Consider the following 24148-nt stretch of genomic DNA (forward strand, 5'->3'; position numbering starts at 1 on the left):
AAATGTATTCCAAGGGGCTTCATTTCGAAATAAAACTTGGAATCTATGAAAACAACCCGGAGTTTGGTATATCCTACAAAGTTTACATTCTTTTTGAAGATATCTAGGAAAGGAAGCTCATCAAGTTTTTTTTGTTGCTTTTGTGAGACTGATGGATTTGATATGTATGTTTGATTAAGGAATCAGCAAGAAAGTCATGTTTCTACAATAGCCCTTGACTAGCAATCTTTACACGGTTTCTCTCCTATGTCCACATCTTGTGCAATGAAGGTGTTCAAGGTGCATGGGTAGGTGATCAAAGATGGAGAAAGATCTTCACTTAGCACGTATAGTGAACAACCTTGAGCTTTTTCTCCATGGTTGTTTGAGCGGGCTCTGTGAGACGACGTCATAGATGAGACGCTCATGAGCTTTAAAGGAATTTAGATTTGAGTAAGTACATGCATGGAGCATGCCCAACAAAAATGATTGCCGTTGGGAAGGTGTCCTCTTGTATGCATGCACCAAAAAGTTCACTTGCTTGGCAAGCTCTCGTTGGGCATATCTTTTTGTCAGAGCATTCCAAGAGGCTCTATTTGGTGGAAACCCCTCACTTAATATTTATTAAAAACAACTCAAAGCATCCTAATGAAAACCATGCAAGTGAAGACATATCGGGTAGGAATTTCATCAATAATGTTTTATGCTTTGCAAGGACAGTGGACCTCACATTGGACCTACAAGTCAATCAGGCCTTGACTAGTAATCTCAACAATCGACTTACATGTAAATAAGGAGCAACCAAGCAGGCCACATGTTTGCAAGAGCCCTTGGCTAGTAATCTCAACACAGACTTAACTACCCTTACGTTTATAGGTGGTGCTTCTAATGCCCAAAAGGATCTAGCATGAAAGGGTAATAGTGTTGGTATGGTGTCATTTTTGTTCTTACCCCATGCTTTTAATAAGTCTTTGTCCCTCGAGCACTAGATTTGAGTGATTATATGCATGGAGAAGTGTTAGTAGTTGCAAAGGTGCCCTCTTTGTAACTGTATTCCCAGGAGACTTCATCTTGTGAATGGATTCAATTCACATTGGCTAAAAGCAACCTCTACTCATTGCTTATTTTTTGTAGTCATCTTGAGGATATTTTGCATTTTATATGGGACATTTGCGCATTATAAATATCACGAGTGACACTTGTAGTTTCTCAAATTCATATGATTTGGCAAATATAATGAGCAAAGCACACAAGTTACATTTCATCCAAAGATGATGACTAACAATCTCATCTTGAATCCTCTCACGACAATGCCTTGTGCAATGCCATAGGTCTTTAAGGTGTGTGTAGAGTTTATTGAATTTGTAGAAAGAGTTGCACTTAGCATTAGAAATCCATAACTTCCTTGCCACGATCATGCCATGAATACGTGAAAGGCATGACCTCAAGGATGTGAAAACAACATGCTTGAGGAGACAAAATTCCAAACAAGAATTTGCTCAAGAACATTGTGCTTTTGTGAGGGTGGCATTGCTATGTCACTTCTGGCATAAATATCGAGCAAAGAATCCCTAAGCAAGATGTGGTTGTGAGGCTAGCACCACTACATTTCAATGGCTGATGAGCCATGCCTTTAGGGAGTACCTATGAGACTTCCTTGAGATCGATATGGATGATCTATGTTTTCATTCCACACTAAGGCTAAACCACATCTCTCACCTACAAAAGTGTTTGAGAAGTGCAAGACATATAGAATTACCTTAACCCTGAGAAATGTGTCTTTATGAAAAGGCAAGGCAAAATCTTGGAACAAATCTTGTCCAAGAATGTCATCTTTGCTGCCAAAAAAAATTAATGGCGAGGGAGTACAAGGGTTCATGGGCCATTGTGGTTGCTTCAGAAGATTTATCTACATGTATGCAACGATTGCTAAACCCATTTATGTTGTGAAAACCAACTTCAAGTTGATAGATAAGTATGAAGAGGTCTTACAAAAGATCAAGAAAACTTTGATATTAGCACCAATCCTCAAGGCTCCAAATTGGAATAAAATATTCCATGTTCACATTCATACATCTGTTGCAATTGGATACAATCCTTGCTTATGATGGAAACGTGGATTTTCCAATCTCCTATGCTAGCAAACAGTTGAACAATGCAAAAAAGAATCATACAACTACTGAGCAGGAAGGCCTTGGCATGATATATGCTATTAAGACATTTAGGCTATGGGAAAATAAATTCACCTTCTTTGTAGGCCATCAAGCTCTACTCTACTTGATGAACAAACATGGAGCACAGGTAGCATAGCTGGATGCTTTATCCTCTTATTAAAATTTGATTTCACGATAGTAGTCAAGAAGGGATCTGCCAACGAGCTGATCATTTATCTCACTTAACCCATGGAAAAGCTCCAATCAGAGTTTATGATGACCCTACAAATGGCTCAAATAATGTGAGAAGATATGAGTAGCACAACAAAAAATTGCATGGAAAATGAAACATTATACCTACAAATGAAAGAGGAAATTTTCATAAGAGATCTCTTGTAATTAGAGGAAAACTTCTGCCTTTGCAGGAAGACGTAAATGATAAAATGACGAGTAGATCAAAAATTGAAAACATCATTTTGGGAATATAAGAGGGGTTCTATGATTTTCAAAACCAGAAAGCGGTTTACCAAGCACAATACAGTGTCCAAACAAAAGGAAAGATCAAATAGAAACCAATGCCAACACTAAAAGAGAAAACCCATTACCTTATGCTTGTAGAGGCAATGGTTTGTGTGAAAGCGGTTTACCAAGCACAATACAATGTCCAAACAAAAAAGAAACTAACTCCAAACCCTAAAACCCGTTGAAAGACTCACCCAAAAATGACCCTAGTTGAATGCAAAAAGAAAAATCAATCACTGAAATGAACCTTGAAAGAAGTTTTGAGGATAGAAATGGATAGTGTAGATGACAACCAAACATATTAGATTAGTGTCCCATCTCACTACAAAAAGTACAAAATTTAGGATAGATGGATTACCATATAACAATCCATGCAAAAAGTGAAAGAACCGGAGACATATTCCAATGGGCCTAAAAAAGGCCAAAAAAATCAACTTAGCAAAATAGGGAGAAGAGCTTAGGTTGGCATACATTGCAACTGACCTAACCCGTGGAGAGGAAGGAATCTTGATTTCAACGCTTAAAAAGTACAGGGTCTTACAAAGATCCTAAGGGAGTATACCCTTACATTTGTTAGCACACTATCCCACTTCGATGGTAAGCCCAATAGAGAATGTCCACACACATACAATGAGAGTTTGCAAGAAAAAATAGACAAAAGAGGTAAAGCTTGAGCACATGGATTGTGTTTCACCTACTGTAGTGGTACCCAAGAAAAATGGAAAACTCCAAATGTGTGTGACATCAAAAAGATAAATACTACCACAATTAAGGACAATTCTCCTTCTTCCATCATAGACCATGCATAAAAAGATTGGTAGGCAAATATGTATACAAGATTTTAGATGGATTTTTGAGCTATAATCAACTAACTATAAAGATTGATGTCCAACAGTGTAAAATATCCTTTCCTATAGAATGAAGCATATATGATTCTTGAGCTATGCCATTTGGCCTAAATAATGCTCCAACCACCTTTCAACGATTGATGAGCCATGATTTCTGAGAATATCTATTGATATTCTTAGCGATTTATATGAATGACTTGTGTGTTTATTCATTGTTGTGAGAGGACCACATCAAGCCCTTCAAGAAGGTGTTTATAAAATGCATAACTTACAAGATCTATCTAAACATAGAGAAGTGTGTCTTCATGGTACAAGAAGGCAAAATCCTTGGGTACTTGTGTCAAAAAATGGCATAATATCTAGAGATCCAAGTAAGTAAATTTTCCTAGACTAACTACTTAAGGGAAGATCAAGCCTTTTTGGGACATTGTGGATATTATCAATGGTATATATATATATACATACATATATATATATATACATATATATATATATATATATATATACATACATATATATATATATATATATATATATATATATATATATATATATATATATATACATACATACATATATATATATATATATATATATATATATATATATATATATATACATATATATATATATATATATATATATATATGTGTGTGTGTGTGTGTGTGTGTGTGTGCAATCATTGTACGACCCTTTTACCAATTGATTACAAATTTTAAGTGGACCGATGAATGTGAAGCACCTTTTCAAAATTCTGAAAACTACCTTGTTCTTGCTCCAATTTGAGAGCTCTAGACAAAGATTTTCCATGCCCATATTGATGCGTTAGCTTATACTATAGGGTGCATGTTGCCGCAACCGAGTCTTACAAGATGGTGAGTGAGTTTTTTCGAGCGATGAAAAAAACGAGCAAGTCCCTCAATAAAGTTATTTGTGAATTAGAGACATTTTTAAATGTGATAAGGGAAAAGAGAAATAATAAGTGAAGTGTCTTCGGATGTGGTCAAGAAGCTTGGTGTTTGTAGCTCTATGATGTAAGGCTTCTTGCAGCTCCTTAGGCTCCTTACATATACAAAATTTGCATCTTACATGTACAAAATTTGCAGCTCTATGATGCGGAGCTGCCTTAGGATGTGGTCAAGAAGCTTGGTGACTTCTCTTGTAATTATATGACACTCACAATGCTGAAAACTAGGTGTGGGGCCTTTTTTTTGGGGGTAGAAAGCCTTAGGATGTGGTCAAGAAGCTTGGTGTTTGTTTTTGTAATTATATGATGCTCACAAGGCTCAAAACTAGGTGTAGGGACTATGGTTAACAATTATGACTAGTTAAGTGCAAACCCTAGTTTTTTAAGAGGAATACAATTGTGTGCTATGATCTTGTCACAACCCTTTTACTAACCCTTCTTGAAATACCTTGCAACTTTGCTTTTGTCTATGACTCCTCCCTTAAAATATGTTCGAAGACAACATGCATGTCAGCAACTATATTCACAAATCCAGAAGACAACATCTAGTTAACACAAGGTTAGGCAGATCTATGACAGATAGATATGTTAATAGCCTCTCAATCAATTTAACTGGCTTGTATAAGCACCTGCTAAATTCTTGGAAATGAACTCCATTTTACTTAGATTTTTCACTTTTGTGGCTTTATGAGGCTTCTATAAAAAAATAATTCAATAGTTATTTGGATGTCCAAACAAAAAACCCTCTTAGGGAAATCCGCACAACACATAGTATGAGTTGATAAAAAAATGTCAAGAAAATAAATCAAGGGTTGAAGTTGTATTTCCTGCATGGCCATATCTACAAACTAATTTAATCAATGTGTATAATTTTATTGAATCGATTTAATGGTAGACCTATTTGTTTTTGAATTACAAACTCACACTTCTTTGAAAATTCCCTCAATACGTATGTAATGAGCCTATCACACTTCAATGTTGCTCACATAAAGACTCTCATGTCTTGGACACATCCTAACAAGATGCTCAAAGAGTTTTGAAGTTTTTATGTCATATGCCAAAGTTATGCTTAAAATACTAGAATCTAGGCATGAGCCACTTTAAGGGCACCAACCACTTTTGTGGCCCATTACAATACTAGTGTTAATTACATGGATTAACTGTTAGTCAAGTCTGGTAAAAAGTAGTAGAAAACTCATACCTCGATACTCTGGTTGAGATGGTCATGAGGCAGTCACGGGTTGCTTGAGCTCATCATGCATTGGGCACATCACTTCATCATTGCCACTGCATACGTCATCAATGTAGTTGCAGTCCACGGCTAAGCTGAAAGAAAAAAGAGAAAAACAGGTTTGGCCCATTGGGATAAATACAAGAGATTCCAAAAGCTTAGTGAGAAGCGACGTGTGTGGAACAAGTCAAAGCGAGTGGGCTGTAGCCACGGTGGTCAATCGTATGCATGCAGTCGATTCTTTTTGTTGCATTGTAAGGATAAGGATCTTGTGTTAGGAAAGTGACTTTATTAGAGAAAATTAAAGGGATCCTTGCTAGAGTGGCTATTTAGCACAGTAAGTTTGGGCTTATACAGAGAAGTTAAAATAGCTGCATTTGTCAACTAGCAATGTTGATGTAACTCTTTGCAATTCAAGCAGTGTGCATTGGGCTTTGCTTTCTAGTGAAAATGTGGGCTTCTTAAATTCCATGCCTATGGGATCGAAGGGGGTTGATAAATTAGTGATTCCTATGCATTTTCTTTTTTTGTTTTTGAACTTCCAAGTTAGCTCAAGTTGTTTGGCAGAACCTACAAACTTCTCATTGAAGGATTTGGGGTTGTACAAGCTAATGAAACAATTTGACATAAGGGGGTCACCTTTTGATTTATGTCTCAGTATGAGGGCTCTCTCTCTCTCTCTCTCTCTCTCTCTCTCTCTCTCTCTCACACACACACACACACACACACACACATGTATGAATTGGACTTCTCTCTCTCTCTCTCTCTCTCTCTCTCTCTCTCTCTCTCTCTCTCTCTCTCTCTCTCTCTCTCTCTCTCTCTCTCTCTCTCTCTCTCTCTCTCTCTCTCTCTCTCATGTATGAATGGGACTTACAAGCCTTCATTGGGTCTTCCTAATGGATACTTAAAGCTGAGTGCATGAGGTTAAATTGTAATGGAACCAAAAGGATAGTCAAAAAAAGGACAGCCCAACATAAAAAAAAGGACAGCACAGCGTTTTAAAAAAAATGTCTTGCTCCTACTCCGCTGCCTGCGCCACAACTTGCAAGCATAGCCGATCCGCTACTGAAACCAGTCTCCGCGGCGCGGACTGGTTTCAGTAGCGGACCCGCTATGCTTGCAAGTTGTGGGAATAGGCAGCAGTATGGAGTTATCACAGACGGTACAGATTTTGAATGAGCAACGAAAACAACCTGCAGCTTACTGGCAGCATCCCGTAATGCATTCGCACTTCATAGCAGTCCCTCGATGTCCTGTTTTGAGCACGTCAAAGGGAGACTTCCTCATTATACGCATAAAAAGCTGCATGACAAGCTATTAGGGGTACCCAGCTAATAGCTAGCTCGGGCTGAATTTTTTTAAATAATACAAAAATTTCTTTGTATAGCGCCTAATAAGAACCTTCTACATCGTGAGTTGAACCTGCTCAGACCAGTCTGCACCGGCGTGGACTGGTTTTGACAGGTTCACAAAGGCCCTTCCTTGTTATAGGCGAAACAAGTTGCATGACGTGTAATAGGCAAAACAAAGCGCATGACGAGCAAGACCAGCTCCTGCAATGAAAAGTCGTGATTAGAAAGGAGTTGCTCATTCTCAATGACACAGGCGGAGGAGGATTGAGTGCGTATTGAGTGTGCTACCAGATAGGTTTATTTTGCTATGCTAAGTGTTGATTCAATGCTGCGCATATGTCTGCAAACAAAATTCATGGTTGCTATTGAAACGTGCGCATAATTTTATGTCATGTAGAGGAAGAAGTGGTAGCAGCAGGAGTTCGAGGAGCACAGAGTTGGGACCAAAGGCATTGAGGTTCAAATAGCCTTAGTGCATGGGCATACAAACCCTTATGACAACACCCTAAAGCTATCTTTCACACGTACAATAAGAGGTGTGATTGGAAAGAAGCTAAGGGCTTTGCTCTCCCCTTTCCGCTTCTAACCATCACACTATTATACTGGCTATGGCGTCGAGGGTGGCAAAAAAATGCGTGAAGAGATAGCTAGTGGGGAGCAAGACGAAGTGGGCCCATAGCCAGTCCAATTATAAAGTACGGTAGGTGGTAATAAGGGCCTGGAGCTCCACATAGATAGCCTTATAAGAGATGGTGTTCTCTTGTCCTGCTTGTAGAATAAATGAACCTCTTGATTCTTTGTACAGGAGTGCAATACCTAACCTTAGAGAATAGCTTTCTCAAGCATGCATCAAGAGCATCTCTTCCGATGAGGTATGCCTCATAGGTATGAGATCTTGGAGGCAGGTAGGCTGCTTCACCAATAGCAGGATTGGGAGTAGAAAGAGCATGACATGCTAAGTGGGTAGCACCTAAAAGGGTTAGGGTTTGTGTGGGTTGAACGTCCATATTAGGTTTTGCAGCAGCCAAGCTCCCAAGGAAGACCTGGGTGATGGTTGCATCACCATCAGCTTGGTGTCTACAACATGGCATGTCAAGGACGGTCGAACAAATTTTCATGCAAGAAGGGTCTGCACTTTAATGGAAGAGCAAGGCATGGTTTGAACAGTCGTGGGGCCACCGGCCTTGAAATTGGGATAACTCACCAAATAGAGGATCCACAGAAGGCTTGGCAGGCTCATTGCAGAGCATGTTGTGATAGCAAGGGAATATTTTTTGCAGAAAGGCATAGTGGGATCACTCCATAATTAACCACTCTGAATATACTTCTGTGACTTGGGATTTTGTTAGGGCCTCAACATGTAAAGATGTTTGAAATTTTGATGCTTCTGTTGTTTTGTGTTAATTTTGTGTTGAGATGCTAGTTGAATCCAGTATGACAGGATTATTTTCTTCAATATACCTTGCTCTAGCATCAGTTTGTCAAGGGTGTTGCACATATTTGCTCGGAAACTCTCTTCACTTGGTTTTCTTTGCTCATTGAATGGAAAGCCCCCCGCAACCATGTGAGCATAACATGGGCTTTCCCAATTTTTTGTGCCAGTCGTCGACAACTAAATAGCACCAAAAAGAACTATATGACCGTCAAGAGGAAAGGGTTATGAATGATCTGTGTGGTCAAAAAGTTTCAACATTACTTACTAGCTAATTATTTCAACTTCTTTTTAGATCATCAAGACTTCTCGTATTTGATAAACAAACCTTGCAGTATCATGTGTATTGTTTGATGGTGTATTATTGACTTCACTGTTGTAGTAAAAAAGGACATAACTCATGAGCTTTGCTAACTATCTATCAAGGATGATTCGTGGCAAAGTATTTGAAGGCATAGATTATGACTTATAAATGCTAATCCCTCTTATTGCTCAAGGTAATGTACATAGAGTGCAACCCAAAGTTTGTTGAGCAAAGCACATCCCTCTTCCTATTGGCTGGTGTCCTTATAAACAAGGAGCCGACCAAATTTTACGTATGCATTGAACAAGAGGAACAACAAAGATACCTAACTCAAGTCATTTTTAAAGCATAAAATTCCATAATGAAATAGAACAAATGTATCATCTGATGAGGTTGAGAGTGTACTAGTCTTAGATGTGTTGAACCATCCATGAGTAAGTCAAGAAGTGCAAAACTTGAAGTATAAGAAAGATACAAAATTTTGTGCCCATGCTTTGAATCACCATAGCATCCAATGGAGAAAATGCATTCTAAACTACATAGAAGCTTAAACACATTTTTAGGGATTAAGTATGATAGGGTGGGGGTACATTGAGGCAGAAGCTCAAAATTTTGAGATCATCTCAAATTTATCTCTACAAAAAGGGACAAAATGGTTATTTTGGAATATGCACCATGGAAAGTGAGTATATACCCATTCTAGAGCAAGCCCATGTGGACAAGTAGGAGGTTATTTCTCCACTGAGAAGACAATCACTGTGGCCTACACTGTGAATGGATACAAAAAATTATGTCGGTACCTATTAAAAGAAATGAAATACCCTTGAGACCAATAGTGGGGCCAAGCTTTTGCCAAGTGGATAATAGACTTTGTGGGACTGATAGACCCACTTGCATATTGAATGCATGGAGAATACATCATAATAGCGATAGACTATCTTACTAAATGGGGAGAAACCAAGGCCATGCAGAAAAATGATGCAAGAACTACAATGTAGTTTTTGTACGAATATGTCTTTACAAGATACGCCTTGCCAATAGATATAGTTAGCAATCAAGGGATGCACTTCATCTTGAACGCAAATAATGTTGCATTCTACCTAATATGCAGCCCTCACAAACATGATTTATAGGTGCTTGGAGTTTGTGTATAGAAGACACCATGTCACATTTTTGCAAGAGTAGTAAATAAAAAAAATTATGGTCAAAACATGCATGCCAAAGTTTTTCATCTGAAATGGTCTCCAAATCTACAAATGTACATGCTAAATTATTTGTACTTTTTCTAAATAAATATTGAGCTTTTATAGCCTACCATGTAGCAAACAAGATGTAACAATGGTATCAAAAGAACTGTGAACATGAATGGTATACCTATCATCCATATCTTTAACAACCAAGCTAGCTTTGGAAAAGCATAAAAGCTAATGCCAAATTTTCCTTGAGCTCTAGTACATATAGAGTTATCAAAAGTTTGAACTTAGTGCCATCTGTAGCAATAAGAACAATCATACCAAATTCTCTGGCACAATATGAGGAATGGTTAGCATGTGATAGTATTTCTTGCAAAAGCAGACTCAAGAGAAGTGAAAAAAGTGTGTTATGAGGTAATATGCTTAGTGGTACGACTATCAACGTATGACACATCAGAATCTAGAATAGACAAATACACACATTGTCTAGAAAACCAATTATGTCTTGTAGTAGTAGTGGAAATGGAACCTGTAACATCCTCAACGATACTTGCTACAATACTTGCATTTGCAAGAATAACCACTACTAGACGCATAATAGTTTCCTACACAATGTTCCACAATACATGACACATCATGTAAGTCTATAGTGGATAATTGGTTTTATTCAATTTATCCTTAGATATCAATATGCACAAAATATCATTATGGTCATCCATGGTTTATAACAAAACTTGATCACAATCGGAGAAGGTGAAGCAGTGCTAATGATGATGGCTTAGAGAACATAGGCTATTAGTCTACACAGTATAGTGTAAAATTAGAGACGAATCTAAATATCCTTTCTCTTACAAAGTTTGAGACCACATCGATTGTAATAGGACACACAAATAGAATTTACAAATTTGATTTTGGTCAAACAAAATTAGGCCTATAAGAAATACCTACTCTGATACCAAATGTCGGAGTTAGGGTTTCACGATTGCATATCCACAAGTTAGAGAAGAAGAATCTTGAAACTACTCACACAAAGATTAGGTTACTAAGTATGTAATGTATAATGATAACAAGCCCTATAGTGATCTGCTATATATACAACCTAGGGGGGCAAAAACCTCCTAGGGAGGGAAAAAAGTGCCCCGAGGGCATATATAAGATATAGTATTCCCCAAGGAATGTGGTATATCTTGGTGAAATTGTTTGCAACAAAAATCAAGGAAAGGAAGATACAATTGTCAAATAAGCTTCATATTATAGAGAAGAAGAGTTTGTTTATTGGTGATTATGCATTGAATATCAAAGACATATATGAGTCTCTTGCATTCATTGATGTCATAGTGGATGATCATAGCAAGGTTGAGGTGTGTTTGTAGGGTCTTGGTCCATATTCCCAAGGTTTGATCTGTAGTATAAGGCCTTTAAGGCATCAAATATTCCTAACTTTGCAGATTTGGTGTCTATGTTGATCATTGAGGAGATGAATATTCTTCTTCATAATTAGAAAAGGTTCATATGATCGATGCTCTTCTCTAATAGAGGCCAAAGTAGAGATTGAGTTAGACACCGAGGTCGTGGCTACAATGGAGGCCATATAGGAAACTAATAGTAACAATACTTTGAGAGTCACCAACAAAACACACGAGAAAGAGATAGGAGGAGTTATAGAGATGTATAGAGATCATGGATAAAGGGACCAATATGAATGTAGTAATTATTACTAAGGTAAACTTGGACATTCACAAATTGATTACTATAAGCAGTAGAATGACGCAAAGAATGGAAAGTTATAGCAAATTGAATATGCATCTTTGAGAAAGACAAATGAGAATAATGAGAAATATTTGTGGTGAAACATGTATTGAACTTGATTTGTGATGATCTATCAAGACATAAGAATCATGATGGATGGTATTTAGATTCAGGTGCATCAAATTACATGATCTTGAAAGGGTGGATTTTATGAAATAGATGAAGATAGTATTCGTCCCATTTCTCATGTGTGTACCCACTTTCTATACAAGATAGGAAGGTGAAATTTTTTGTAGATATGTCACTTATACCAAAAATTTGCAAGAATTGGTATCTATTGGTCAAACGATTGAACAAGGCCTACAAGTGCAATTCAATCCACATGATTTTTTATGAAATAGTTTAATAAAAAAGTGTTTATTGCTTACAAAATAGAAAAGGTCTAGCAAGTTATTCACATTGGATGTTGGTATGCTAGAGGTGAAAGCGATAATGTTTCCTCATGGTTTAAGAGTTGTTATAAATATGGATGCCTAATATAAACACATTAGACATGTGACTATGCAAAATTTAAAGGTGATAGCAAGCGAGTAAGGACTTTGTGACAAGGCTGTCCAAGCTCAGAGTTGATGGTATGCAAAAGATACAAGAGGCATGTCAAGTTTGGAAGCAAACAAAACATGTATTTTTGCGTAATAAGAATGTAAGTAAAAATGCACTTGAGATTGCACATTTGGATGTGTGGGGACCATCTCTATGGGTGGTTACAGATATTATGCTACCTTCATTGTTAACTATACTAGAAAAGTGTGGGTTTACTTCATGAAAGATAAAAGTGAAGTGTCAACTAACTTTTAGACATTTAAAGCTATGGTAGAGAAGCAAACACGTTTGCAAATAAAATGTATAATGTACAATGGAGAAGGAGAGTACTTCTCTAATAAGTTTTCATATTTTATGAGAAAGCATGTGCTTCAAAGGTAGTTCTCATATAGATACACTCCGCAACATAATGGGGTTGATGAGAGAAAGAATAGGCACATTGTTGAAATCACACATGCCTTGATGAATAAGAAGAATATGTCACATATTTTAATAGCAATTTACATTACAAGCATGATTTCGATTGCAGTCCTACATGATGCCATGCCAGAGCAGAAGTGTATAGGTCAAAAACCCGATTCGTCTCATTTGAAAGTGTTTCGATGCATTGTGTATATATGTGTACTAGATGAATTGCATATTGAGTTAGGTCCCAAAGCTGAAAACTTTATTTTTATTAGGTGTTTCCATGAGCCACATGGTTACAAGTGCTACAATACTATCACATGCTAGTTGTGAAGTAGTAGGGATATTGCTTTTGCTGAGATGAAGAGTTGGAATGGTGTACAAAATGTTCTTGTTGGTGCTAATTGATAAGAATGCTATTGCAAAGAGTATACAACAAGATTTTGAGTGGGCCAATAAACACACACAAGGTAAGGTTGCTAGAAAAAGGTTATGCACAAATGTATGGTATTGATTTTGAGGAGACATCTGCTCCTATTTCCAAGACAGTAACAATGAGGTCCGTGATTGCAATGCCTACAGCTTTGTGCTTTGTATCCAATGGATGTGAAAAGTACATTCTTGCATGGTGATTTGGAAGAAGAGGTGTACATGGATCAATCACCTCGTTATGAGCATGGAGAGGCATCCTGTGTGTGTAAGATTCAAAAGTTATTTTATGAGCCGAAGCATGTCGTTATTGGTGTTTACATGCCACTCAAAAATTACTCATTGTATTTGACAGTGAGAAAGAGGTATTATGGTTGTTTTTCTATATGTTGATTATCTCATTATTGGAGGTGACAACATTGATAAAGGGGAGCATGTAAAAAAATGCTAAGTCAAAAGTTTGACATAAAAGATTTAGGATTTGAGTGTCGCAGAGACAATATGAGTTGGAACTACTATCCAAGGATGGTATGGATAATTGTAAGCCTGTTTTTGTGCCATTGGATTAGAATGGCAAGATCAATGCATGTGCATATTATTATGAGCTAGAAGATGCTACCATGTATTAAAAGATTCTGGGAGATATGTTTTGTGTCACCATTACAAGGCCATATATGAGGTATGATGTAGGCTTGGAGAGCCAATTTATGGAGATTTTACGTAAGCCATATCTTGAAAGTGTGAGATGCACATTGTTTTTCTTTAGAGCCAGTGTTGATCGTGCATTATTTTTTGCTATTTATGTACCATTAGATCTGTATGTTTACATGGATGCAGACTAGATTGATACTATATTGGATAGAAAATTTATCAATGGTTTTACATTTTAATTTGCAAATGCTATTGTGACTTGTCGTCCAAATTTGTCTTGTCAAGTACAAAGGTGAAGTAGAGATGTTATGGTGGCAGCATATAAGGTAGCTTGGTTAGGCATAGTGCTTGCTGATTTGGGATTGTCATTTGGTAGTGACAACATTAGCAACATACAATTGGTGAAGAATCAAACCTTCCATACAAGGACCAACCACATAGGGATTCATTATCATAACATTCAAGAACGAGTACTAGCATAGTAGATGACATTGAAGTCGGCACACATGATCAAGTTTTTGACAAAGAACCAAATCTTCTATACAAGGACCAACCACATAGCTATTCATTCAAGAGTGAGTACTAGTAGATGACATTGATATCAACACACATGATCAAGTTGTTGACATCTTTACAAAGGTATTCAGAGCAGACAAGACTCATAGGTTTTAGACTATGTTAGGGGTTGAAGAGATGGAGTTGAGCTTGAGGGGGAGTTTTGAGATGTCAAACTCAACTTGAGCAGGCACTTATGATGGTTTTTACATCTAATATAGGTGGCAATACACAACACCGATATATATACTAGCTAGCTTATGCATGTTAGTTTCTTCTCCTACTACTGCTATGTTAGAAAATTTAATTTAAAGACTGCCTCCATACCCACCTCTAGGTTATGAGTTAAGTGTACTTTCTTGTTTTCTTAGTTAGAAGAAGAAGAACCTTTGTAGTTTCTCACCTTAAGTCTTCAATATTAGGTTTTGTGAGTGTGTGTGTTCTTGCTAGAGCTCTCTCTCTCTCTCTCTCTCTCTCTCTCTCTCTCTCTCTCTCTCCCCCCCCCCCCCCTTTCACATTTTCAACTTCCCATGAGCAAGAAATGGCTAAAACCTACATAAGAATTTTTACTAGATTTATTTTGTTTCACATAAATGAGGATGGGTTTGTTGTAAATCCAAGTTACATGGACACTCACCTAGTTGGTGCATGGGGTATATTATGGGCTAGATATGGAGCAAGCCCATCCTTAAGAAACTATTTTCAAGCGAAAGAAAATCCAAGCATCAAAAGACAATAAATGTGAAAACACCAGTATAAGAAGATTGCTTGAGTTACTTTGTAGGGATAATTGGGTTTCCAAGAAGCTTCATAAAGTTTGAGGAAGAGACGGGTACTAGGCATCGCATGCAAAACACCCTAGTCAATCAATCCCTAATAAATTCCATGGAAGCGTTCTATTTTGTGAGAGAATATAATACTTACTTTTAGATTCAACAAAAATTGACAATGAAAGGAGAGAGTTTTCCTTAAGAAGAAATAGCAAGGAGAACATAGATTGTGTTGGGATGTAATTTATACACAAATACACATTAAAAATACTTTGACCATGCACATAATTCAAAGATAATAAACAATTAAGAATGAAAACTTGATGAGGACCAGATTTGATTGGAGCCAGTGCCCCCTCCAAAAGGACTTGTATAATCCTCTCAAAAGAGAGTTTTGTTACAATACATGTTTGTGCTCTTGCAGAGCCTTACTTGAATCAAGAAGATGGTGTCCTTCCCAAATCATAAACACCCCAAGAAGGAGAAAGGAACTGCAAAGAAAGAGAAGATGAAGGTGGAGAGAAGTATTTTTCAAGCAAGAGAATTGATATTCCATGTACACTTGCTCATGGGCAAGCTCTTAGAATAGTTTAGAAATAGATTTATAAAGATGGAAAGACCATATTAGGTATTATGGTAGAAATCGGCATTATGGGAATCTCCAAATTGACCAAATTCAAGTAATTTGGGAATTTCCAACTTAAAGTTGGAAAAATGGATACAAACTTGTTGATAAGATAGAGTAAAAATCTTATTGGATTGTGGAGTTGATAAACACCAAAAGTCAAGAGGATAAACAAAGCATGAATTTGAAGTAACTCTCTTAAGTAAATAAAAGAAAGAAAGGTTGATACAGCTAGAGATCTTATTTACAATATTGACTCTTATAGTCACAATAGAAGCTCTGCATAATCTACTCCAAATTTGATGCCATATCCAAATTTTGATCCCAGTGTGGTTGATGTGCATGAGCAAGACTTGCTTTCACTTTTAGAGCATGCCTTTCTAAAATCTTAATTCTAGAAAATGTTCCTTCTTTGTTGAGTCTCCATGACCAAACAAATTGCATCTACTCCCACACTTGTGGGTCCTTGCAGTTGATAGCCCAAAAACCCTTCTAGCAATTAGTGTAAGCTTGAGTATCCGTCATCCCACTCTTTCTTGCACAAGGTGCCCAATATTGAATCAAATTTTTTTTGTAATTTGGTGATGTAGGCTCGTTATTAATATCTAATAAAGCCATTGCGAGCCAAACTGGATAGATTTACATGTCACTTGGAGCTAGCATAAGCCAGTCACCTGGTGCACATCAGACATAGGGTCAAACTCTTCCCTTGGTCTATCTTGTTGAGGACCAGAAAAATGATCATTCAACTCTTCAAGGCCTAGGAATCTTTCTGCTCCTTGATGTAAGCTCATTGTAGTGGATTGTAGGTGACAAGAGTCCTGAGTTGTTGGCCAAAAATTTTCCTACAAGCCTCCCTCTGATATGGTTGATTTTCTAAGCTGCTCAATCATCTTACTCCAATAATCTATCACAAGTCTATAATACCGTGGCACATTTGAACCATTCCCTAGATTTTGCCAAAACTTAATATAATTCTTCAACCCTAAAATCGCTTCTTCGTGAGCCTTGACATATTCAGCCACCACTGGCACCAAAGGTGGATCTCCATGTGGCAACATTGGATTGCATTCTATGTCTGTTTTCCAAAGGTGAATGCTTCCATTCCAACTTGATACACCTACATGTACCTTATACTGTATCATTGGTGTCTCATCTTGCATAAAAACCTGAATTGAAGTGGTTTGGAATGTCCAACAAGTATGTCTTGTTTATCACAAAGATAACCATCACAATATTGCTTGAAATCGGGGACCTTTTCAAGCAAAAATGGGGCCAGAGATGAAGATGAGCTATTTCGTAATGTATCCATCAAGTGTGACAAAGTATATATTTGTGTAACTCTCAATTTCTTTGAAAATTATTGAACATGGCATCTATGTCCTCATGTGTATGCCCAACCATCAAAAATCCTAGTTGGATGGTTTTGAAAACACCCCTTGCAACAAGCATTGACAAATAGGCAAATAAGTATCGATTTTTTTTTCCCCTGCACAATTATCCAATTGTAGTTACAAGTTCTCTGGCAACTTGCAAAATGTTGACCCCGATTCTACTTGAGTAGCTTCCGATGGTTGCACGGTGGGCTTTTTTCCATCACTCAAGTTGTGGTGGTCCAAAGCATCCCTTGAGTTCAAAGCACGTAGTAAAGATATTTTACTCCTTGGTCGTCCATTTTTTGCCAGATCACCAAGAGGATGTTTACCTATCCTCTCTAAGTTATGTAAACAATTAGCAATTGAGCCAATTGTAAGATTTGGATCAGCTAGCCACAAACCATTCAAGACAAAGTGACCATAATGACCTTCTCCATGGCCATGAGTAATCATACCTATCAAAGCCACCTGCAAATTGTATCCTGAATCCACACACTTAGGAACAATGCGTAATTATTCTTTTGATCCATCTTATCATCAATTATACAAACATACTTTTGTGGTAGAGTTTCTGAATATGTGCACCATGCATAATATAATTGCCTACAACTCCTCTGTTGTGCCATGTGAACTTCTCTTTCTCTCAAGAGAAGAGCTCTCTCTTCAAGAGAAGGTTTAGCTTCTAGCCTTGCCTTGATTGAACTACAGACATTGCACTTAGAGAACTCACTTGTCTTTGTTAAAGTGACATTTGGATATTCTTTGTTCCAAATTCTACCGAAAGAAGATTGAGATAACTTCTTCTCAAAGCCCATTTGGTCCAGTGTTGTGTTGATTTCACTTCAAATGTCAACTTGTTTGTACATTGATGGAATCACTAATTGAGTATCTCTTGAGCCATCTAGTAGTGTTCTGCTTCTATATGGCATCTTCTTGGAGTTGTTATCCACAAATTCATTTAATAGTGCTCTCGTTAAACTAATATGTTGAAGTCCTCTTCTCAATGTACATGTGTTACAATGCACATATTGGTGTGCACCATTTTCAAAATTTTCCTTGTAGCGGTAAAATGATGTCTTTGGTATTTCATGTAGCTCATACCATGCTCTGCAGCAAACAATAGAGCCATTTATCTTGAATTGGTATCGCATCTTCTCATCTTTCTGATAGCATATAGATAGAACATCATATACATAATTTGTGCATGCTTTTTGAGACTCTCCCCAAAATTCTTACTGTAATCTTTGTCACCAAATCACAATCTACAAACTGACATCATTTTTTTCCACAACAATCAAGGCATGAAACCTTTTGAATTGACTCACCTGAAAGATAAACAGTAGAAGCTGGTGCTGCTTGCACTTTTTGAGTCCTGTTGATGAAATTGTACCATCTCTTCCTTAGCAAAGGGGCATCAACGCTACCATCAAGTTTTTCCCCAGCATTTTCATCATTAGATACATCCTCACATCTAGTATGCATCCCATCAACAGGAACAAAGCGTTGTAGTAGGCTCCCATCCAACATGGTTATCTGTTGGATGGGCTACTTGCTTCCCACTTCATGCATATTCTCATTGATTGCATTCTCCCTTTCAACACCTATGCCCACAAAGTCATCACCAAGTACCTAAAACTTGACATAATCATGTGGAAATACATACAACATGGTCCCTTCATTAACAGTGTGCATCATTGTGTCGTCCTTTAAAAGGACCCTTTGATTTCTCCAAGATTCACGTATTGACATTTTAAACTCTGGGCTTGTAATAGGTATTGCATCTGTAACTAGAGGATCAAGATCATCCCCTTGTTCATCAACACTATAGCTTTCATTTGTGTCAATTACGTTGTCATTCATTATGGATTTTTGCAAAAGAAGCTTAGGCCATCAAACAACACTCCATAATGAGCTTTGGAGAGATGTAGTATCCATTGTAGAAAAAGGGAGGACCACATACTTCAAACATTCCTCCACTAGTATAGATACATTTCCTTGCCCTATCTTTGCATCGCCACAAGTGGAATCAGGATATGTTCTACACACACAACTAATACCAACAATTTCACTATCAAGTACCATATGCACTTTCTCCCCAGATTCCATCCTGTAAGTTGAAAAGAAACACCTTGTTAAGTTCATATTTATAGATAAATTCTTTTTTTTTTTTAATGTATAAGTTACATTACACTTTACACAAGGGTTGTGAATACTATAACTCTATAGACATTTCTATATTAGATCATATCTTGGACAAGTGGTGGACCTAGTTGTAATGGCCAGTGTCCAAGGTACTATTTTAGGAACTTGCTTGTCAATGTCGAAGTATATCTTGCTTCTTCAAATGGAAGTAAGGTTGGACAAAGGGGGATATTGAAACCAAAAGCCTCTTTCTTTATGAGGTAAATCTTGGAGAAACGGTGGACCTAGTTCTAATGGCTATTGTTCAAGGTGCTATTGTAGGAACTTGCTTCCCAATGTCCAAATATCCCTTGCTTCTTTCAATGGAAGCTAGGTTGGACAAGTGGTGGAGCTTGAAACTAAAAGTCCCTTTTCCTATATGAGAGTAAATCTTGGACAAGTGATGGACCTATTTTTAATGTCCAGTGTCCAAGGTTGTGATGTAGGAGCTTGATTCCGAATGTGTAAGTATCTCTTGCTTCTTTCAATGGAAGTATGGTTGGACAAGTGGTGGACCTAGTTAATGTACAAGGTGAACTATTGTAGGGCCTTGGTTCTCAATGTCCAAGTAGCCCTTGCTTCTTTTAAAGGAAGTAAGGTTGGACAAGTGGTGAAGCTTGAAACCAACACTAAAGCTTGGACAAGTGGTGGACCTAGTTTTAATGTCCAGTGTCCAAGGTGGTATTGTAGGAACTTGATTCCCAATGTGCAAGTATCTCTTGCTTCTTTCAATGGAAGTATGGTTGAACAAGTGGTGGACCTAGTTAAGGTACAAGGTGAACTATTGTAGGGCCTTGGTTCTTAATGTCCAAGTAGCCCTTGCTTCTTTTAATGGAAGTAAGGTTGGACAAGTGGTGGAGCTTGAAACCAACAATCCCTTTTTCTGTATGAGAGTAAAGCTTGGACAAGTGGTGGACCTAGTTTTAATGTTCAGTGTCCAAGGTGATATTGTAGGAACTTGATTCCCAATGTGCAAGTATCTCTTGATTATTTTAATGGAAGTATGGTTGGATAAGTGGTGGACCTAGTTAATGTACAAGGTGAATTGTAGGGCCTTGGTTTTCAATGTCCAAGTAGCCCTTGCTTCTTTTAATGGTAGTAAGGTTGGATAAGTGGTGGAGCTTGAAACCAACAGTCCCTTTTTCTATATGAGAGTAAAGCTTGGACAAGTGATGGACCTAGTTTTAATGTCTAGTGTCCAAGGTGGTATTGTAGGAATTTGATTCCCAATGTGCAAGTATCTCTTGCTTCTTTCAATGGAAGTATGGTTGGACAAGTGGTGGACCTAGTTACAAGGTGAACTATTGTAAGGCCTTGGTTCTCAATGTCCAAGTAGCCCTTGCTTCTTTTAATGGAAGTAAGGTTGGACAAGTGGTGGAGCTTGAAACCAACAGTCCCTTTTTCTATATGGGATAAAGCTAGACAAGTGATGGACCTAGTTTTAATGTCCAGTGTCCAAGGTGGTATTGTAGAAACTTGATTCCCAATGTGCAAGTATCTCTTGCTTCTTTCAATGGAAGTATGGTTGGACAAGTGGTGGACCTAGTTAACGTACAAGGTGAACTATTGTAGCGCCTTGGTTCTCAATGTCCAAGTAGCCCTTGCTTCTTTTAATGGAAGTAAGGTTGGACAAGTGGTGGAGCTTGAAACCAACAGTCCCTTTTTCTATATGAGAGTAAAGCTTGAACAAGTGGTGGACCTAGTTTTAATGGCCAGTGTCCAAAGTGGTGTAGGATCTTGGTATGGAAGTATGGTTGGGCAAGTGGTGGACCTAGTTAATGTACAAGGTGAACTATTGTAGGGCCTTGGTTCTCAATGTCCAAGTATTCCTTGCTTCTTTTAATGGAAGTAAGGTTGGATAAATGGTGGAGCTTGAAAGCAGAAGTCCCTTTTATATATATGAGAGTAAAGGTTGGACAAGCGGTGGACCTAGTTTTAATGGCCAGTGTCCAAAGTGGTGTAGGATCTTGGTTCTCAATGTCCAAGTATCTCTTGCTTATTTCAATGCAAGTAAGGTTGGACAAGTGATGGATCTTGAAACCAAAAGTCCCTTTCTAAATGAGAGTAAAGGTTGGACAAGTGGTGGACCTAGTTTTAATGACCAATTTCCAAGGTGAACTATTGTAGGGCCTTGCTTGCTTATTTTAATGGAAACAAAATTGGAGCAATGGTGGATCTTGAAACAAAAACCCCCTGCTTTATTTGATGGTAGCTTGGACAAGTGGTGAACCTAGTTTTAATGGCCAAGGTTCAAGGTGAACTACAAGCAGTTGGTCCAATGGTTGGAGAAGTAGTGAATATTGGACCAACTAAAATCGAGTATAGCTTGGACAAGTGGTGGACGTATAAGTTTTAATCAAAAACATAGGACAGTTTTAAGGCCTTACTTCCCATTGTCCAAGTAGCCCTTGCTTGTTTCAATGGAACAAGGTTGATAGTAGGTCCTTTCTTCTGAATGTCCGAGCAGCCCTTGCTTTCTTCAATGGAAGCTTGGAGAAGTGGTGGACGTAGTTTTAATGGCCAATGCCGAAGGTGAGTTACTAGATGAGCTAGTAGCTTCCTAAAGTCAAAGAAGTACTTGCTTCAACAAGGACAAGTGGTGAATCTTAAAATCAAAACCCCCTCCCTATGTAAGAGTCTCGCTTTGACAAGTGGTGGACGTAGCTTTGATGGGAAATGGCAAAGGTGTACTACAGGAAAGCAACATTGCTTTTTAATGTCAAAGTTGAATGAAAACAGAGTTGGAGTAGTGGTGGAGCAAGTGGTGGATTTTCACATAGAAGACACCTTGCTATATTAGATTATGGCTTGGAATTGTGGTGGACTCAAGATTTGGGGCAAGCTCTAGGATGAATTATTGCACAACCTAGCCCTTGCTTCTCTAAGCAAGATTTGACAATTGGTGAAATTTGAAATAAAAACCCCCAAGCTTGCTATGACGAGAATAGCTTTGAGCATAGTTTTGGCATGTTGTGGATACGATCGATGTCCAAGGAAAATTTTGAGTTCTGAGCTCTAAAATAGAGTCATTCTCCACCACGTATTTATGTTGATTGTCCGTGGTGAGTTGTGAAGCAAGGAAACAGACTAGGTTTTAGATACAAAGATTATTTAAGCTAGACCACAATTGAGAAAGTGGAATAGGGTGGTGCAACAAGAGTTTAGATTGGGGTTTGGTGCAGCACCCCAAGTGGGGTCAAGGGGCGGCAGTCCCTGTGGAGTTCGAGGAAACGTCCCGAGCAAGCTCGAGGGGCGGCAGCCCCCACGGGGTTTGGGGCAGTGCCCCAAGCGGGGTCAAGGGGCGTCAGCCCCTCTGCGGTTTGGGGCAACGCCCCGAGCAGGGTCAAGGGGCAGCAGGCTCTATGATGTTCGGGGCACCTACTCGGGGCGGCAGCCCTCGCTGGGTTTGGGGCAGCACCCCAAGCGGGGTCAAGGAGATTTTAATGAGGTTTTATCTCTTTTTAACATGAATTTTTACTTGTATGGCATGCCAAATTTGCTATTTTTAAAAAAACTCGGTTGGTCAAAACGAAAGCAAATTTCTCAAAAGGTAGATGAGTTTTAAGTTTTAAAGTACACGTGGCATTTTAGATAACCCTACCACAGAAACACATAGCAAACCAAGTGAAGCACAGACAAAATAGGGAGATTCTTTCTCACACGCACAAAGGGATTTCTTGCTCGGGCACACAAGGAAACCATAGCACATGCAAAACAGGTTGTGCACAGCACGATAGGGGTGACATCGCATTCAAAAGAGGGACTTCTGGCTTGCACGCATAAAGGGACCACATCGTGTGAAAAATAGAGAGTGAAGAGCATGACAAAAGCAATCACACTAAGGGCTTTGACATCACAGAAAGCAGAATCTTTTACTGTGTAAATTGAAAGCGTTTGACAAGGTGCCTTTTAATCCCTCTCTCTCTCTCTCTCTCTCTCTCACACACACACACACACACACACACACTCTCTCTCTCTCTATCTACATGAGGTTTCTGTCTTTATGTTTTTCTCTCCAAGCAACCAAAACGGTTCTCTTTCTTTTTGTTGCCTTCTTACACACACATATACATGGATGTTTTGCACATACACACAACCCACACATAAACATGATGAAAACTCCTTTCCTTCACACTGTTCACCTTCCTTGCTCCTGTAAAGACCCACATAAACACCAAATCACACATATTTACATAGATACTCTATCTCTCTCACACATACATATACACAAAATCCAAATTTCTAATTCTTGCTCTATTTGTCCTACTTTTGTAGGTGCATCCATCAATAATAATGTAGTGTATGCATGTTGTGAATATGACTGGTAGTGTGTTCGCTTTGCCTATGTATGTAGGTACATATGTTTATGTATATGTGTGGTAGAAATGTATACTATCTCATGGTGATATACATACAGAACATACAAATACATATGCTTGTACATGACATAGTATGGATACAGCCATTGAAATGTGTTGTGTTTGACTTCCCAAAGTTAACCAATTTGGGACAACTTTCATTGAGACATTTTAGAGCACCTGCACACTGACTTTTGTGACACACTTCAAGAAATGTGATATTTGAGGTTTGTGGTTTGGTCCAATGGTGTGGATTATACTTATGTTCCATAGCATCCATTGTATGAACCTTTCCTAAGGTTGGTGGAAACTCAAACACCATGTTACCATTGTACACCTTTGGTATTTTTGACACTTGTTTAATTTCCACTATCTTTGAAAGAAGCTTCATCAAAGTGTTGGCTTTGTCATTGCAGTAAAAAACTGACAAAATACTATTTGTACTCCTTACCTCGATAGATTTTT

This window comes from Adiantum capillus-veneris, chromosome 12, assembly GCF_014529385.1.
Source record: "Adiantum capillus-veneris isolate H3 chromosome 12, ASM1452938v2, whole genome shotgun sequence".
Lineage (NCBI taxonomy): Eukaryota > Viridiplantae > Streptophyta > Polypodiopsida > Polypodiales > Pteridaceae > Adiantum > Adiantum capillus-veneris.